General features: G+C 33.8%; 1 long non-coding RNA gene across 1 annotated transcript; it reads right to left on the bottom strand.

Annotated features, from left to right (window-relative positions):
* Positions 1–11,249: 11,249 nt before the first annotated feature.
* LOC143231518 (uncharacterized) lies at positions 11,250–16,101 on the bottom strand. Its single transcript, XR_013016960.1, has 3 exons — positions 15,034–16,101; positions 13,313–13,393; positions 11,250–11,483 (listed from the first exon to the last, which is right to left on the bottom strand). It is a non-coding gene; the product is annotated as an uncharacterized LOC143231518 (long non-coding RNA).
* Positions 16,102–18,379: the final 2,278 nt, after the last annotated feature.

The raw sequence follows: 18,379 nt of genomic DNA, 5'->3' as shown, positions 1-18,379 counted from the left end.
TCTAACGACACGTGCGTGAAAGAAGTTCAACGAGTTTCGTGCATCACTGCATAATATTTGGTATCACATGTACTTGTCAACATTTCCAGTTTTTGTATTAGAAAACTTTGTACAACGTCAGGTCTGAAATTAATGTAACTTATTTGTGATAGTGAATTTCGTTCACAATTACGGGTCATTAGACTCCTGCAAAACCATCTATTTTCACTGAACAGGTGTGGAGATTTATCTAAACGGAACATGAAAACCAAGCATTCAAGTAACACGTGCTGCATCCTGCTGGGAAATCGTCCACTTATTTAATGAATATTTAAAGAAAGAGTTATATAATATATTTGATGCTTACCAATTAAGAGTGGTTTGTTTGTTTGATTGGTTTTTGAATTTCGCGAAAAGCTACACAAGTTCTATTTGCAAAAACTGTCCCTAATTTAGCAGTGTAAGACTAGGGGTAAGGTTCACCACCCACCGCCAACTATTGATTACTCTTTTACCAACGAATAATGTGATTGACCGTAACATTATAACAACCCCATGAGCTAATCATCATCACTAACCACCTTCAACTCTTGGGCTACTATTTTGCCAACGAATAGTGGAATTAACCGTCACATTATAACGTTCTTACGGCTAAAATGGCAAAACTGTTTGGTGCGACGAGGATTTGAACCCGAGATCTTCATATTGAGAGTCGAGTGTCCTAACGCCCTGGCCATGCCTAACCGTTAACAGTAGATAGAAATATATTCTATTAACATAATTTGAACCTGGATGGTCATATCACTTCCTCAAAATCATATTTTCATATTTATAGACATATGTGCAAAATTTAGGGCCATATCAAGACTTTGAAAATGTTAATGAGCTGAATGACATTGAAATATTTATAATATAAACATATGCTTGAAGTTATGCACAAAATTACACAATCATGTGTTCACCAAGGGTGTGAAACCTCGGTTTGTAACTGTGTAAACCTTCAGATTTACCGCTGAGTAAATATATTCCTCTATTCATCATAGCCTGTCTCTTATTCAGTATTTTTAAAAATTAAAAATATACAGCAAAAAAAACTATTCTTCAACATTGCAGTATATGAGGTTTCCGAAAATATGAGAAAGAAATACACATATTGTCTCACGTGCAACTAGATATAAGTAATGTTGTAACCGACGCGAAACTGTTTTAATTGGTCAATAGTGGACTTTTATTAGATGTTGTCCAGCAACATGATAATGTTACGCTCAATTTTACCTGCTGTTTAACCTTTACAACTGAGAAGTTCAAGTGGATAATTCCTATCTTGCATTATGTGAATTCCGTCTTCGGTCCTCTCAAAGAGTTCAAAAACTAGTTATCTTGAAGTACACTTGCATTTAATAGAACTGGTGTGATAAAGGTCTGGGAATAATTGTTAGTTTAAGAAGGTTAAAAGTACTTTTTCAAATGTTATTATGTTATTTTATCACTAAAAATTGGTAAAGAAAATAGCTAGTACGCTCTGAAACGTTTTTAAACAGAATTTTGCGACATTTTAAAATATCTATACATCACTTTAAAATTTATTGTCAAGTATTCCAGTTGAGAAAGGGCCTCAATCACTGAGAAATGTCATTTATATTAACAGAGAATTTTAACTCCTTGTAAAAAAAACTCAAAAAGTTTAAACCAATAATTTTTCTATGGATGAGAGCTGTTAAAGGTGATAAACAGTACCCTGTGGTATCTGAGAGTAAGAAGTAAAGAAGGGATTTACGAAATCATTAGACTTTTTTGGGTGAAAAAAATCTAGTTAATTATTTTTTTAAAAATGTTTCGAAGTTCCTCAATTTATCTTAACTTCAGACTATTTTACATTAAAAAAAAAACCTTAGCTGTTCAACAGAATTTAACAAGAATCTCTTGTATTTGTTTTACTTTTAAACCCATTTCTGCTCGCGTTCGAAAACTTTAATTAAATGTTGGCTTTTCTTCACTGATTTTTTCCGTAGCTTTTCTTACTTTTCCTTGGTGTTTAATTATCTCGTTGTCTTTGTATTTTTTTTATTATTTATTTTTTTATTTTCTTTCTTCTACCATGTTCATTAAATATCATACTCCGTAAAGTTATATTTTCTGTACAGTTCTCGTTTCGTCATGTTTATTTGTCCATTCATAATATGAAATAATTAAGTTTTTAAAAATACATTCACGTACTTACTTTAAATTACATTGACATGATTCGAGGATAATTTTTCTGGATTGAACGTCATAAGAAAACGACCAATTTAAGAAGTTTCAACTCCATCAACAGATGGTAGCACCTTCACTGAAACAGAAGTCAAGAAAAGTTGATTTGTGATGGGTTTGAACAGATAAGAGACATGGCTGCTTTTAATTACTGCATACTTAGATACATTTATTGTATAAACCCTACGGCTTGTTGAAAGCCAACATAACCTAAATTCTTTAAATATATATTTTTTGTGCGTTATTTTCTACAAGCCACAATCACCACTATAAAAATACTCAGTTACTGATATATTTCAAACTAACGTTTCATTGCTTTCACGGATCTACAGCTCTAAAATAAGGGGTTCGATTCCCCTCAGTGAACTCAGGAGATAGCCTAATGTGGCCTTAATATAAGAAAAATCACGCTTTTAAATAAGTTGAAGGAACATTTCTTGGGTAACAAATGTGATATTTTCTTTCAATTTTTCGATTGTAATTTTTGTTAACTTTATTAAGAACAAAGAATTTGAGTTTTGTCGTCATTATAACGCACATAAAATGAAGTTGAGTTAAATTTATGTTAAGATACGTAATTCTGAATAATTAACGTATTTTGGTGGTAATATGAAATAATTATGGAAAAATCGAAGTGTTATTTTGAAACCATTATATAAATGGAACAAATAATATCAAAACATTCTTGGTAACTATTTTGTTGTTCCACTTCTTATTTTCTTTATTGTTTTTTATTTAAACTTATAAAGTCGATTTAAAATATTGAACTGTAAATACGCTGCTCATATTGATGATTTGGATCTACATTTTACAAAATTATCATGAGTGGATTCTCTATATTAAGAGAATGTTAAGTTCTCCCCCACTCCTCACTGACACAGCGACATATTTGCAAACTTATATTGCTAGAGGCTTGGTTTCAATACCTGTGGTTGGCAGAGCACAGATAATCAGATGTGCAGCTTTGTGCTTAACTACAAACACATGTTGATTTTGTGTCGTAATTTCGACACTATTTAGTGCTGCCATCTCTGGTCCACAATTAGCATTAACATTTTTTATAGTACAAACAAGTAACCCGCCTGTTCCTCTGTGGCTCAGTGGAAAGTCTGCGGACTTCAACGTTAAGAATCGGGTTTTGATACTCACAATAAGTACAGGACCTATAGTTCAGTGTCGAGCTTTGTGTTTAACTGTAAAAAAACGAAACAAACTAATTAAAAACATAACTGTCTTTTGAAAGTTCCACTTATATTTTTTAACGATTATAATAAATTCAAAGTACTTACAGACGTGTGGCTAGAACAACACTTACGCCGTAAATGTTAGAAATCATTCTTTGCATTAACTTCAGTGAAAAAGGGAGAAATATGGATTCAGAAATACTATATATATTCAATACACTCCGTTCAAGTACCGTAATATCTTATCCTTAATGACGTATGAGAACATACTTTTATCAATTTTTTGAAAAAACAACATTATTATTAAGAAATCATATCAATAGGTGACAAGACAATATAGCGTCCATTATGAAAATCGATTTAACGTGTGAAAACTATCAATTATTCTTTTTGTGGCGTCATATCACAGAAACTACCAATTAAAAATTATCCATGTTTTTTTTATCGCCCGCCCATCATAATACTCATTATAAGTATTTAAATAAACTAACGCGTATTTCACTGAGTACATTTTAATCTAGAAACCACAAAACTCGTGAAGAAATAAAAAATACACTTAATAACTGATTTACAGGGTGTCTGAAAAGTCTAGGACCATAGGTTATTTGCAGCCTTTGTTAAACTAACCATGGTGCTGTCCGAACATGAAAAGGTCTTCAGTGATGTCGAGAAAACCCACTCATAGAGAAAAAATATATATAAAACGGCTCGTTTGGGTTGAGAAATATTTTACGTAGAGGAGCCGTTTTTACATATACTCTTCAAAAAAAAAAAAAAAAGAAACGCAAAAGGCAAAATTTGAGACAAATTGTTAACAAGTTTATTTCGGGTAGTTTTGTATGACATGTGTGAAACTTTGCACATTCACTGCTGAACATCCAAAGTCTGCAAAGGCGAAGTCCACGCTCACTAGGTGAAGTTTAACGTCACTCAACGTCAATAACGAGTATGCCCCCCGTGAGCATCATAAACTGCTTGACATCTCCTGCCCATGGAAGCGATCAGATGACGAATCACATCCTGTGCTGTCCACTCAGCCTGCAAAGCTGCTGCAAGCTAAGGTAGAGTCTGCGGTTGAGGTTGTCGCCGTCGCAGACGTCGGTCCAACTCGTCCCAAATATGTTCAATGGGGTTTAAATCTGGTTATCTGGAGGGCCAGGAAAGAACGTTGATGTTGTGGTGTCTCAAGAAGACAGTGGTGAGTCGGGCTGTGTGAGGACGGGCGTTGTCATGTTGAAAAACATCGTTGACGTTCACCATGATGGGTTGCACATGAGGCCTCAGAATCTCGTCGACGGTTGCGTACGGTCTGATCGGAAATCCTACGCAGCCCTGGTATGATTGAGGCAGTAGACGTCGTAGTGGTGGTCCTATCCCGAAGGTGACGTAACCGGATGTTGCGATCTTGTGCGGGCGTGGTCACACGAGGTCTGCCAGATCGTGGACGGTCACGAGTTGATCCATGTTGTTGGTGACGATTCCATAGCCTTGTGATGGTGCTTGGGTGGGCATTCACAGCTCTGGCAACATCTGATCGAGATTCGCCTGCTTCCAAGCGGCCAATGGCGTTGTTGCGTTGTGCTTCAGTCAGTCTTGGCATAACTGTATTGCATGTCAGTGGCTTAACACTGAGCTATGGAAACCGAGAACCCGTCACTTTTATAGGAATTTTGCACATGTTGCACTTGCAGAACATGCAGATCTCTCAAACAAATTTATTGGACACGAATGCGTTTTGGCGAAAAATCCGATGTTTTCCTCCGCTTCCAAAGTGCACAACTTTTATTGTCATTTTGGTCTGACAATCAGTGCCTTAACACGTGTAACATCACATACTCTGAGCTTGTAACGTTATTACATACATTTCTCTTTAAAATAAAAAAAAATTCCCTTTTGCGTTTCTTGTTTTAAAGAGTATATATATGAGAAGGTCTTGTTAATCCTGCTGTTAATCCAAGCTTGTTTCGAATTACAAGACTGGCGTGTGTAACATTCTGTAAAATTCGTCAAAGTGATTATGGTTCCATATTTTTCAGACTCCAGATTATGTTAATTTGTTTCTAATGTTTAACTAACTTCAATATTCTAATTAACTAGACTCAGCAGGTTACAAAAGTTTTATTCTGACCGTTGAGGTATTCTGCTGCATTTTTATTCATACGAGTTAGAATTAGAAAACAATAAGCAAAACTCTAGCCAATAATAAAGATTATTGAATTTAACACAACTATTTTTAACTCAGACATCGATCCATGAACGAACACACTTACTACAGACAATTGTGTTGTTTTAATTTCCAATTTTAAGCATGTATTTCAATGTATTAGCAATATAGGTTTTAATTTAATTATGTAATAAGAAATACACAGACGACGTAACCCCATGATTAATATTGGACCTACGAGTCGTAAGTTCAAAAATTCGAGAAACTATATGGGACTAAACATGTTCAACACTCCCAGAGTTATAACTGTGAAGTCAGTTCCGCTTTTTTTTTGACACTAGATACATAGCCGGTAAAGCGTTGCTGGTTTGCCGTGCTCTCATTCTATTCAGAAGTGATAAATAAAGGATGGCTACTCTTGAATCTTAGGATTCTCTGACCTGGCCATTTATCCAGTCTGTTACTTAAGGTGCCTCTCAAATTGAAAATATTAACAAGAGTCCATTATCTTATATTGAATTTATATACAAAGACTAAATAACCAGAACAGAGACTTATAGAGCTTGTGTCTAGCGTTCCTAATTTTGAACGACTAAGTAAACAGAAGGTAAACAGCTAACATCATCTGTTGCCACAAGGACTTCGTTTGTTCATTAAAACAAAGTATGCTTATGACTTTAACAAACCAACCACTGAAAATATGGAACGTGTTGAGCCAATTCGCGTCTCGAACCCTGTAATATTCGAAATGCAGCGCGACACGCTAATTATAGCTTTTCGGCCGCGCTTGGGAAATATGTATGTACACATGTAACGAATAAACATAATTTTCAAAGTATTGGAGTAGCGTATCCTGTCAGACAGCTTAATAAAGTCGTGTAAATATTATAACATAAATATAACATAACTTGCAGTTTCATGACCTATTTAGTTGTTGCTCAGACAATGAAATTGTGTTTAAATATTTTCTCATAGCTAGCTTTACACAAACTAATTTTTCAGTTTTCTACCAAAGTTGTAATGTGGCTTCGTCATAAATGTTCACTACGCTTTCCTTCTTTATTTTATTAAAACCAGAGGAAAAACATTCTAAGTAAACACTGGTTCAAATTAATTGTTTTTTTTTTCAAGAAAATAATTTTTGTTATTATAACTCAGGCAGTTTCAATCATTTTGTAACTCATTTCCACTTAGAACCTATTTTAATGTTAGTTTTTTTTAACTTTAAAATTATTTGACAGTGTATTTAATTTGCATGATTGAAAATGTCCAAGGCAAAATTCTGCGGGACAACATATGTGCTTCAGTAACTCTTTACTTATGACTGAATTAAATTACAAGACTTTTTTTTTTAACAAAGTCTCGAAGAAGCGTTGAAACGACTAACAAGAGCACGTTCGATAAAACCGAATTGAAGCGAAAATAGTGCTGCTTCAACAAATCAGATGCTTACAACTCGATACTGTTGTCAAGTCTGGACGAAATACAACTTGAAAATAAGCAGTGTCATTTGTCTTAGTTTTAACTAAATAAAAATCTTACACGTGTGTATAAGATATTCTCGATTTTTCTTTCAGGGCATAGAAGGAAATGTTTATTTTAGTTCCTATTCGAATGTATTTAAAAATGAAATAATAATTGAAACAAAATGCTATATGAAATGTTCATTTGTTTGTTTTCGAATTCCCCGCAAATCTGCACGAGGGCTATCTGCGCTAGTTATCCCTAATTTTGCAGTGTAAGACTATAGGGAAGGCAGCTAGTCGTTACCACCCACCGCCAACTCTTGGTATACTCTTTTACCAATGAATAGTGAGATTGACCATCATATACAACGTCCCCACGGCTGATAGGGCGAGCATGTTTGGTGCGAGGGGGATTCAAACCCGTGGCCCTCGGATTACGGGTCGAGTGCCTTATCCACTAAGCAATGCCAGGCCCCAGTTTTGAGCTGAAAGACTAAAGATAAGACAGCTGATTAACTCATGCAGAACATAAGCCAAGGGATCAATAAAACAAAAGTTACTTAAAACGTAAGACGCTTATTATCAAAACCGAAGTTACTGAGAATTATAACAAATCTTAGTTAAAGTATTGTGTAGCGCGGTCATCACTAACAGTGAAGTCACGAGGACCGATAAATGCTCAGTAATATGTAAACCCTCAACACCAACAATAGTAGTAAGAAACATTAGTTACACCAACGTGTAATTCGTTCATCACTAACAGTGAAATTATTAAGATTGATAAAAAGTATGAACTACAGTTTCTGTTCATCTCACTCTTAATCGACGTTAACGCTTTTGAAATATTTTCTAGCTATTTGCCAATTTCTTAATTATCAACACTGACTTCGATGAAGTTAAGTTAGTGCCAGTTGAGGTAAGAATGTTTTTTACCAAATTTGTCTGTGCCTGAATTAAGGAAATAAATAGCATTTAGTCACGAAACTGACATTTGAAATGTCACAAGTAAATAAACCAAAGTTGATTGTCATGCACGTTTTTTTTTTACTATTGCTAGAAATGATTTTTTTCTGCAATGCCTAAAACTAGAACCCTTTGAAACAGCAACATTTCTCGTATTATCAGACCTCTTACTAAACTATACCCTCAGCAGAGCAGCCCCCTATCTAAAATATCAAGATTTACTCTTTTAACATTCTTACATTCTCGTTATATTATAGACTATGCTGAGGCCAAAATATTATATTTTCTTGCTCGACGGATGGGGTGTAACGTAAAGAGAAAAATGTACATCTAGGTCAAATAAGACCAAGATGTGGTGTTAATGACAGCTTGAAACAGCATTAGACTGATGCAAAGTTGTGCAAAAACAGAACTCTAGCTGATTTGTTTCATAATTTAAAAAATAAATATACTTCTTAAAAGAGAAAGACCTATTTCGTTTATATTCAATAGCACTCGACCCTCCTATTCTCTACGTTATAAACCCCACTGCTCTGCTCCTTTTATCTTGAGCAATTTGTAGTATGAAAGTGATCATCAGCCATGTCCAGGCACGTCCACTAAATGTCATATAATATAATACATAACGCCGTACTGGATCTCTAGGTTTTGGTCCGTTGGGACAGCTGTTCATGAAACAAATACATTTATAAACCTTAAGAGATTTAAACAATTTTATGCAAGTCACGTGTAGCTTTGTCCAGCATATAAAACGTAACATTTATATTTGTAGTGTCTCACAAAAAAGTACTACTCACCTAAAATGACCAAGCTAAGAGTAGACGTGACACATAAATAAAATGATAATTTTCTTCTAACCCGATAATGCCTTTAAAATGAGTTACTAAGTGCTTTTGCATCGATCCTAAACAAAATAAAACAAGGCGCCTACAGATAGATATCCAGACACTGCTTTCTTTAATCCAGAATTAGTTTCTGTTGAGGCTCTCTGTGAAGAAATTTTTGTATCAAGCTTTGCATAAAAGGAAACGCTAAATTTTTGTTGTTGTTACTAACTAATTTACGTCAGAATGAACTTCGACTGAACTTTATATTTGGAGCTAATCAATCCCATAAACATTTATTAGACCGTCAGCTTCTCTCGAACTGTGGAAAGTATTATTCACTATTATATAATCTGTCTTCCCAGAGATAACAGAAACAACATTCTTAAAATTACTTAAGACAAAGCATTTGCTGATGTCATATCTCTCGACATAGTTCAACACCTTGGAACTACCACCGCACGAGAGTAACAGAAGAAACCTGGCACGTAAAGCGTAGCCTATGGGTACATTATAGCCAAGTTAAACAGGATATGTGTATACAAAGGTTTAAACGGACATTTCGTGTAAATGGAACTTTCTGAAGGACATTGACATCAAATTTCATTTCCACGACAGACGTCTAGAATGTACTTATTGTAAACTCGAAGTTATGCGATTATATACCATCTCTGTTTAAATTATCTTTCATGTCCTTGCACAATGATAGATTATCTAAAAGAAACATTTTGCATCAATTAAGGTATAATTATAGTGATTTTTTTAAGGAAAGAGTATCGCAACGTATTTCTGAACGTTAAAACGTACTTCACCCAACTTTTTCACTTCTATTTTCCTTTATTGTTATGACAATATAGATTCCCAATCACATTCATGATCTCTTTTTCTGTTCTTCGTAGTTTTAATGTGATGGTTTATTAGGCAAAATATTATTATTGGAGTTATATATAATCTTATAGAGACATTTAAGATTTAGCAGTACTGTTTCATAGCTATCCATAAAAGGCTAGTATCTTTTTCTATGCCATAGAATATAACCAACATCTTTCAGTTATAAATGTGTGTGTTCATGTATAGTGATGATAATATTAACCTAAAACAATTGGTCACGTTGTTAAATGAACGTTATCCTTCGGTTTTGTGGATAATGTCACGAAATTTTAAAGTATATAAGAAACTGTTTTGTGCTGCCATCTAGTAACGCTTATGTTAACAAGGCACTTCACCGTAGTGAAATGTATCAACAAGCTGCAATGTTAATTGCGCTGAATGTAATACAATATAAAAAAAAATGCATTTTCAACTGATTTCCATTTTCTAAACTATAGAATATATGTTACGTATTATAACTTATTTCGCACAAGTCTCCGATTTATTACGTGACGTACGTTAGGAATTGCTACTTCAAATAATGAGAAATTTGAATTGGAACTTAGTATTTAATCAAATGTTAATATGTATTCAATTTATGTTATTTCCCTACAAGATTGCTCTACATAATTTCCCTTTTTAACACAAATATATTTCAATATATAAACATAAAAACAATACAATTTGTAATAACTGTTATTACAAATGATGATTTATATACAACAAATTTACAAACTTACAGACAACACTAAATCTTATACCTAATCTAGAACTAAAAATTTTATCGATAATTCAAATCCATGCCAAGAACATTAATTCTGAGTTGATATTGTTATCCTCACCTAAGTTAATGCTGTCTTCTTTTTGGCGGGTTTCACAACGAGTACAAGCTTACTCCTTCCAGCAATGATATTTAATGTCTTATTTGAAATATTAACGTCCGAAGTAATTCACTGAAATTGAATTGTTTGTAATGTTCGAAATCTATAATGCTCCTGGTCAAATTATGTAGTTATCCAATTAATAAACGTTAAATCAGAATTATAGCTTTCTAGGCCTATAGCACACTGACTGTAGCTGCCCATTAATATTCTTCCTTTTGTCTCTCGGTTGGTTGCTTTTATACAAATCACGCGAGACTTTAGAACCTTCACCAAAGTTTGCGACAATACTGTCAATCACTCGTATGACATACAAATCTAGTACATTGTTGATCCTTACGCACACGAACGTTTTACAAATTTCGGGAACAGGCTGTACAGTATACGTCACATGCAGAAAATAAAACTGTAATGAAACAAACCTAAGTACTAAACGTGTAACAATAAATCCGTTACATATATTATTCGTTTTTTAAAAGACAAAACATCCTTGAAGCATAACATTTTATTCATATATTTGTTTTGTTTTTCAGTAGTCCGTTTAAAAATTATAATAATCTATTTATCGCCCTGTGTAACTGGTCTCAGTAGCGGCTCTTAACTGTTAGTATAGCTATGTATTACGAAATAAACGAGACATACAATCTTCAATTTCGATCGTTTTTTTTTCTCTGTTCACCGAAAATACGGAAATTTATTTGATAGAAAAAAACAGTGATATTTTAGCTGCAACAGTTATTGTTTTGTAATCTCTGAACCAGTAATGCATCTCCAGTCTTTGCAGACTCTAAGGTTACGGATGAATGGCAATGGTAGGAGTTTAAAGTCACTGTGGCATAGGGTCAGGGTTCATAGTTTTTCTGCGCTTAGATAAAATAAGTCAGTTTTGATTCTTGGATAACCTGTTGGTACTTAAAACAGTTCAGTTTAGCCACATTGAGATGTAAGAGTAAATTTTACAATAAATCTATATTCTGCGAGTAAGTAACTAAAAATGGGAAACTGACATAGCTTATTTTGAGCAACAGTAGTAGGATGTGCTAAATGCTGTTTAATCTATGATGTTGAAACTGAAACAGACGAAGAAAAAAAAGATGGCGGGTATAGTATTACATAGAGAGAAAGATGGTTAGATTTAGTAGGTACAGAGGCTTTTTTTTTATATCAAGTGCTTTCAGTAAATACGAGACAGTTTAGTAAAGAGACATTTTAGACTCATAATAAAAAAGATGGTGAAACTATAAGAAGGAAATTTTATGTTTACTAATTAAAAAAACAAATTTAGGATATCCAGGAATGTTTTCCATCAGTTATAGTTGGAAGTACATAATTGATCACAGCAACGGTGGTTGAAAAATGTCTGAATACATGGTAAAATATTGTTTCAAATCTCATAATGTCCTTCTCTATCTCGTATACTTTAAATATTAAATCGTTAGATTTTTAGTTATCGGAATAACACGATCTTGTTTGAGAACTCATTGTGTGTACATCAGAGAGCCAGAACAAATTCTATGTTTGAGATAACTATGGTGAGCAAAGCACAATTAGCCCATTGTGCCGCTTTGCGCTTAATTTCAGTCAATCAATAAGAAGCTATTCATTTGTTTGTTTCTATGCGAAAACCTGTGCGGTGCCTATGGAGGAGTTATAAACCTGAATCTTAACAAAATAAGGACTCGTTTTTATATTTTAACCACCGAGGGTCAAAATTATGTGTTAAAATTGTTTGTAAATGATACAATAAGGGTATAAAAAAACAGAGCCTTACAATATAGAAAAAAACAACAACACGTACAGTATGTACCGTAGGGAACCGACTCTTACATTTTAGTGATACAGGTCCGTAAACTTACCATTCTCACCCGAAGAACATCAATATTTGGATACACATATATAATTTCCTGTGACTATTAAGCCTAATTTTTTTTACCCCTATCGTTAAAAGTTTATACATATAAAGAACAAATCAGTGACTACACTCAAAGTATTCCTCTTTCGTTTGCCAATAAACTATTAGTCGCTAAATTATTTCTCTTCCTTCCTGAAGACATGTATTGATTTCACTCGTGTTAGTGTGGAAAGTAGTAAAAAAAGAATAAGAGCACATCTGCAATAGTAGCTAAGTATAGGATAACATGAGAGATCTCTGTTAATAAGGTGTTACAATTACTACTCATAACTAATTTCGTTGTATAGGATAACATGAGAGATCTCTGTTAATAAGGTGTTACAATTACTACTCATAACTATTTTCGTTGTATAGGATAACATGAGAGATCTCTGTTAACAAGGTGTTACAATTACTACTCATAACTATCTTCGTTGTATAGGATAACATGAGAGATCTCTGTTAACAAGGTGTTACAATTACTACTCATAACTATCTTCGTTGTATAGGATAACATCAGAGATCTCTGTTAACAAGGTGTTAAAATTACTACTTATAACTATCTTCGTTGTATAGGATAACATGAGAGATCTCTGTTAACAAGGTGTTACAATTACTACTCATAACTATCTTAGTTGTATAGGATAATATCAGAGATCTCTGTTAACAAGGTGTTACAATTACTACTCATAACTATCTTAATTGTATAGGATAATATCAGAGATCTCTGTTAACAAGGTGTTACAATTACTACTCATAACTATCTTAGTTTGTTTTATTTTCACACATAAGAATATTTTCGTTCACTTATTTTCTAACAAGCTGTTAATTCTCTCTTACCTCTTAGTCACGGTGACATTTTAACTTCATGAATACTGTCATCTTCCGGATAGAAATGGCAGGTACTGGACTGTAATTAACCTATGCAAACATCAATTTGTTAACTTTATTATGGTTACAGGGATTAGTAAAGTAAGTAGATGTTTATGAAACGGGATGTGTGTGAGGGCTAAAACCTTTCATAATCTTTATAGGTGTGTGTGTGTGTGTGTGTGTGTTTGTCAAAATAATTCTTACAAGTAAAATAAAATAAAAAGTATTATATATCAAGTAATTTCTTAATGGCTAGTTTGTTTTACATACTGCCAATTTTTCATGAAATCAATTGAAATTAATACCAAGATGTCGGGTTCGAATACAACGAATTTAAATTATAAAGAGTTGTTTTACGGGGTATTGTCCTTACTTACGTTAAATAATCTTATGTTATTATTCTTAAGCATATGTTACTTAACATACATAAATGATAGAAGTCAACTGCAATTATTGTATTGAAAGGAAGCAAGTTTTGGATAGTATCATGACCAAAGCCCAGCATGGCCAGGTGAATATGGCACTTGACTCGTAATCTGCGGTTTGCGAGTTAATCCCCGTCACACCAAACATGCTCCTCCTTTCAGCCGTGGGAGCGTTTTAATGTGACGATCAATCCCATTATTCGTTGGTAAAAGAGTAGCCCAAGAGTTGGTGGTGATAGCTAGTTGCCTTTCCTATAGCCTTACACTGCTACATTAAGGACGATTAGCACAGGTAGCTCTCGTGTAGCTTTGCGCGAAATTCAAAAACAAAACAAAACTGTTCAGGCTAAGCTTGGAACCCCACAATAGCTAGCAACAATATTAAGAACCTCCTGTAATTTTGCTGCACGGCATTCACAAGGTATCGTTGCGCCAATGATAATTTGTATTCCATGAAAACTGACACCCACCCGGTTTCAGTTTTCAGTCTTTATAAAACCCTAACTTCAAGGATCGGTTAATCTGAGGTTTGCGGGTTCGCATTTCCGTCGCGCCAAACATGCTCGCCCTTTCAGTCGTGCGGTTTTATAATGTGACGGCCAATCCCATTATTCGTTGGTATAAGAGTAGTCCAAGAGTTGGTGGTGGGTGGTGATGACTAGCTGCCTCCCTCTGGTCTTACACTGCTAAATTAGGGACGGCTAGCACAGATAGCCCTCGAGGAGCTTTGTACGAAATTCAAAAACAAACAAGCTAAAGTAGAAAATCCATATTTATTAATATGAATGTAAGATTTCACGGATGGTACAAAATTTCAATAGCAATTACTTTTCATGTAATGAAATCACGGATGAGTGATACAAAATAATTCGAACGTGTAATCGTTTTAAGACAAAAGTATAAATAGTATGTGTAAATGAAACTATTATACAATTGTAGTTCACGCTATTTATAATTTACACGTACTATTATACAACTAGAGGTCCTAATTTAATTTTTATAACTACTTTAAACTAATTTTAAACATGTGAAAAAAGACCCTCAGTAAAACTTGCTATTCAATTGAAAATAGTCATTTATACAAAAATGTATCTTGAAAACAAATTATAAATAGCGTGAACTACAATACATTAAATATTTTCTCAATTTTCCAAACATTCTCAAGCCGTTAGTGTTTACCACACCTATTTTAAATGAAAAAAAGAAACATGAATTAAATAGAAGTATATTTGAAACTTGCATTCTATCAGTAGTCTTACTCACACGAGATGAATATCAGGAATCTACAAACAATCTTTTGTCCGCTGGGCAAAGATCTCATCTTCATACTAACCACTTCAGAGTACTTCCAGCTCTGCAGGGTAGAGATGTCATGCTTAACATTGTCCAGCAACGAAGAAGTTGATTGATTTTCTGATTTCTCCTCCAACGTTAGGAATGTAGGATTGCATTCAGCAAATAAACTTCCAGATTGTTTTCGAGCTTCCGTAGGACGTTCTTCATCACGTTTAGTAGACGAATAACATGGTTGAATTAAACCCGTATCTGTGACAGTAAGTTCATTAATGTCACCAACTTCATGGTCCACCTCCACTTACTATAGTCCACCCCTACAACCTTATAAGTTAATGGTGCCACGACTACAGGCTAATCGTCAACTCCCCTACAACGTCGAGCGAGGGACCTTTACCGATCACAAGTCAGTGGAGACAGTCCTTGTACAGATGATCCTCAGAGAAACACAAACTACACACACGTCATTCATGTTTTGTTTTAATGAAGATACTTTTACCCAAAAGGTCCAACACTTTGATCACAAAAGGTAGACAATCGAGAACTAGAAAAAGACACACTCATAAACCTAATACAATTATAAATTTCCTGGTCCCGTTTACACACGATAACACTCTTAACTCCACACTCAAAATAGTTTAACATAGAAATACCGCTGTCATCAGTGACGTACACCAAAAAATGAAACAATTAACGTCCTACTGGTCACTTCGCGAGTCGCATGAATATACCATCCCACGAACTATCACAAGGTCAAAGGCTTGAGTTAAAATAAATGTAATATTATAATCCCCGAGACGAGTTACAATAGAAGAAGTGAAGTCAGTACCAAACTGAATAATAACAGCTTGTATAAGCTTGTTTAATATGAAACACCTACATAAACATGGACTGTCCAGCTCAACCATCAGTGGAGATCTGAGATATAGCTAAGTAGGTACAGCAGCATCTACAGTCAAAAAAGAAAAAAAAACAACTAAATGTCGTTGTAAAGTACTAGATCAAGCCTAAACAGGAACTGGAGTAAAACACGTTTAGTCAACTCAAAGACTCAGTGCTGTGCCACTAGAGGGTTGATTTATAAGTTGTTTATCAGTATCAAGAGATTTTTATGAAAATGTTAAGAACCTATTAAAACTCAATTTACAACATATTAACAATTATCTTTTAATATTACTCTAGATACAACATATATGATATGACATAATAAATGTTTTATGAAATCATACATTTCTTAAAAACATTAATACAGCTTGGTACAAACCATTGCTATGTATACTTGGTCACAAAACGGTTATATCTGTATGTTACTTAATGGGACAGTTGTATGTTAATAAATTTATTATTTAAAGACCCGCTGTTCAAGTCCGTATAGTGTATTGAGCTTTATGCTCTGAAAACACACGAACTTTTGTATATTAGAATAAACGAAGGTATAGTCAAAATAATTAACAGTTTCGAGAAATTAATTAATTTGTAAATAATTACTCTAAAAAATTGCAATGTCACTACTATGTCATTGAATATGATTAATTTAGACGATGTCAAGCGCTCAGTCCAATCAAATGATTTCATCTAGTTAAGAATGTGAACAATACTCATGTTTATACTATAATTCTGATGCTTTTTCGAGTGTAGCTAATAATTAAGTTACTATTACTCTGACTTACAACATTATCTTATTTTATTTCTTGTCAAAAGATACACTAAATATCCTTTAACTAATCAAAAAAAATATTATTAAGACATGTTTAACACACATATCTGTATGCGTATGGTTGTAGGAATAAAATCATAAAGGTTTTTACTTCTTTTTTGTTTTAGCATCAAATTGTATAAAGAATAATTTGTGTTCATCATGGGGATCGAAACCCACGTTCTAGCTTTATTAGCTTACAGCTAAACTAAAATATTTATAATGCTCCTAAAATAGAAAATCATAATAAAAGTCTGTACTTTATGATGCATTTAATCTGTGTATTTGAGTTAAACAAAAGATGTTTTGATTGTTTGTTTTGAATTTTGCGCAAAGCTACACAAGGGCTATCTGCGCTGGCCGTCCCTAATTTGGCAAGGTAAGACTAGAGGGAAGGCAATTAGACATCACAACCAACCACCTACTCTTGGGCAACTCTTACCAACGAATAGTGGGATTGACCGTCACATTATGACGCCCCCACAGCTGAAAGGGCGAGCATGTTTGGTGCGAGGGAGATTTGAACCCGCGACCCTCAGATTACGAGTCGAACGCCTTAACCCAACTGGCCAACATGTTTTGAATATTATTTAGAAAAATAGTTGTTGCTCCTGAGGATATTTCATTCTTTTAAAAAGAGAAAAAGTAATACCTTAGAAGCTCAGGTTTGTAGTCTTATCTTTATTCTATCTTCTTTTCGAGGCTTTTTCCGTTTGAATAAGAACGAATGTTTCACTTAATTCTAACCGTCTTATCCGTGAACAACGTGGTCTTTTGTAAAAACTAAACACTGATCGCGTTTACAGAAATGATAAGACGTTTTTATTAAAAAATGATGTGACAATGTTTCGTAACGATAAAAAGCTGTCAATCTAAGATTAAACATCACAAATGCCCTCAGTTGTTGTAAAAGTTAACCAGTTATTGAATTTACAAAATACATTATTAAAAGATTGGTCCGATTATGAAAATAAACCTTTGTCGAACAAACACAAATATATATTTTTTGTCATGTTATCAACTTAATAGTTTAATAAAACCTGAAAACAAAATGTTAAAATGTAAAATTAAAAGATTTCCTGAAACAAGATTGGAAATAAGATAAAATTCCATATATTTTCTGTAGTTTCATTCATTTAGAAAACAAGTGTTTTTGTGGTTTGTTTGTTTTTTGGCTAAACCAGAGAAATGAAGTAGGTATGCACAAAGTAGGTAACAGGCGCGAAAATTTCTCTGTTAAATACACTCTATATTGATCTGAAAACTACAGAAATGTGAAAATTTATTTGTGCGCTCGCGGAACCTATAACGTTTGAGAAAGTAATTTTTTTTGTAATTTTTGGAATGGTTTGTTTGTTTGTTTGGAAATTTCGCACAAAGCTACTCGAGGGCTATCTGTGCTAGCCGTCCCTAATTTAGCAGTGTAAGACTAGAGGGAAGGCAGCTAGTCATCACCACCCACCGCCAACTCTTGGGCTACTTTTGGAATGGAAGCTTTAACTTCTGGTTTGGCGTAAAAATATTTATATATTACACAAAACTAGAAATGAATAGAAACGTTTAAAAATTGTACTAATTCTTAAATGCTTTCGTATAATGCCTGATTATTATAAATACGAA

The sequence above is a fragment of the Tachypleus tridentatus genome, chromosome 11 (assembly GCF_004210375.1).
Source record: "Tachypleus tridentatus isolate NWPU-2018 chromosome 11, ASM421037v1, whole genome shotgun sequence".
Classification (NCBI taxonomy): domain Eukaryota; kingdom Metazoa; phylum Arthropoda; class Merostomata; order Xiphosura; family Limulidae; genus Tachypleus; species Tachypleus tridentatus.
This window is presented reverse-complemented; position numbering and strand designations above follow the sequence as displayed.